The sequence below is a fragment of the Carlito syrichta genome, unplaced genomic scaffold (assembly GCF_000164805.1).
Source record: "Carlito syrichta isolate Samal-C Ts95f unplaced genomic scaffold, Tarsius_syrichta-2.0.1 Scaffold305867, whole genome shotgun sequence".
Taxonomy (NCBI): domain Eukaryota; kingdom Metazoa; phylum Chordata; class Mammalia; order Primates; family Tarsiidae; genus Carlito; species Carlito syrichta.
Genome location: NW_007249963.1, coordinates 443,482 through 445,926, shown reverse-complemented (window position 1 = coordinate 445,926; position 2,445 = coordinate 443,482).

Genomic DNA, 2,445 nt, shown 5'->3' with positions numbered 1-2,445 from the left:
TCGACCCGCGGGGCGCCGGCGATCCTTCCGCCTCAGCCTTCCGAGTAGCCGGAACGACAGGCGCGCGCTGCCACCCCGGCTAGTTTTTTGATTTATGGTAGAGATGCGGTCTCACCAAGTTGCCCAGGCGGGTCTCGAACCCACGGGCTCAGGCAATTCACTCACCTCAGCCTCCCAAGGCGTGGGATTACAGGCTGAGCCACCGAGCGCCCCGCTCTTTTAAATTAACCCTTTTTCCTTCTAGTTCCTCTCCTCCCCCACAAAAGCCTAAAACCTGCCCGGCGGGCACGCCGTCGAGGTCACCTGGCTCGCTCCCGTCCGGGGAGGGAGGGGACAGTCGCGCGGGGTGGGGGGACTTGGCCACTGGGGAAACACGCGTGCCTCCAGGTCTAGAAACGGCCCTGGGTCAGGGTGTGTGTGTGTGTGTGTGTGTGTGTGTGTGTGTGTGTGTGTGTGTAGAGGGTACAGGCGGGGAGATACAAGTTATTCATTTATCCATCCCGTTAGGCTCTGGGTCAGGGTGTGTGTGTGAGTGTGTGTGTGTGTGTGCGCGCGTGTGTGTGTGTGTGTGTGGAGGGTACAGGCGGAGAGATACACGTTATCCATTTCTCCATCCCGTTAGGCTGGTGGCCCAGAAGCGAGCTGTGCTCTTTGCCCTAGAAAAATGGCACAGTGGGTGCAAGGCCGCAGAAGGACAGAAGGGGGCGCTGACGGGCCAGTGCAGAGGCTCTGGCCTCCCCTCGAGGCCGCACCGCCTGGGGTCTGGCTAGCTGCCTGCGTGGTGGAGCGGTGTCAGGGCTCCCGGGGTAAAAAGAACCTGCTCCCGGTGTAGGTTTCAGTCTGTGCTTGGGAGCCTCTTTTGCTCGTTCGTGTAATCGCAGAACCCCTAGCCCGCAGTGAGATGATTCAGGAAACAACCGTAACTGGTTTATTCGGTACAGTGTACCTACATGCACAAAAGTCCACAAAGACATGTGGTGAAAAAGTCACATTTCCAGGTCGCGTTCTAACTAGCTGTGATTCCGAGCACACTTTGATGTTTTAAAAAGGAAAAGGCTTGGCCTGGATGATTTTGAGGTCCTTGGAGACCCTCAGTTATTCAACCCTCTCCTCAGAAGCATCCCTTTCCAAGGCAAAGACTTATGCACCTATAAGGCATGCATTCTTGTGTAACATACTTCCTGAAAAGTGGTTAGAGCAACCGTGTTTCATATATAATACTTTTACGGGCAGATGGGGGAAGCTGGCATTGTAAAGAATCCTGTTTTTATTCTTTCATAAAGACAAAAATCTTGGATCTTAGGGAAACTTGGTTTATTTTCACAAATATGCACATTCTGGGCTCTACGTCTACAGAACTCCCAGTGTGGGGGAGTCTGTGTTGACTGTTGAGATAAAACTCAGGTACTTGCCTGCCCTGGGATCCATGCAGTATGATCCCAGCTCTCTGCATGGCTATGTACTGGAAGCCCTATGCTTTCATTTAATTTTTTTTTTTAACAAAAGCAATTACAGAAAAGTGCAAATTTAATGTGTGACATTTAACATTTTGCCGTGGCAGGCAGCCTCCACTTAAATGGGGCCTTTCTGCAGAACAACAGGAGCCAAAAGGCCTTGTGTCATGGAGTAATGTAAGACACAATCTGGGCTGCAAACGCACAATGAATCGGGAAGGATTTATGTAATTAATTGACCAGTCTTAACCTGTTATCGTGATGTAAGGAATTTGGAACTCATTAATTTGGGCTCTGACAGATTTCATATTAGAGCTGGCAAATATGGATTGAGCCTCTTATTCTTGTAGCAGCTGGAATTTCCATGACAGTGAGGATTAGTGAAGAAGACCTATTGCCAGAGTCAAACTGCCTCTTTGTAATCAGTAGCCCTTCTCTGCATTAAGGGGATAATGAAAGGAAAAAAAAAAAAGGAAAAAGCATATTACCTGGCTGAGGGAATGGGAGGGTCTTGTGTTCACTCTGCCGGTATGTGGGTCGTGCTTGAGAACTTGTAGTCAAATAAAACATTAATTTCAATCATAAAGTTAGGTGATTTCTTGAGTACCTTGAGAGAAGAGAAGATGGAAAGGTCTCAGGGTCAGGTTTGGAATTGTCAAAGACGCAGCCTTTGAATTTCCTGCATGTGCACACAGGGACTGTATGAAGAATGAAATAGAAGTCTTAAGAGGGGCAGAGGGGCTTCTCTGTAATGTCATAGCCATTAATGAGCAACTCAGAGCCCTGAAGGAAAGACTGGCTTTCTCAGAAGCCACTTCCTGTCCCCCGGTCAGAGCTCCCTGGTGGATGCCATGAAGCCCAGAACTCACATCATGAACATTTAGCCGATAATCTAATGTGGGTCCTCTTCACATTGTATGGTGTTTAATGAATCACCCATTTGGGACTGTCCAGTTTCTTTGAGATTTTAAAAGATCCAGTAAAAAAAAAA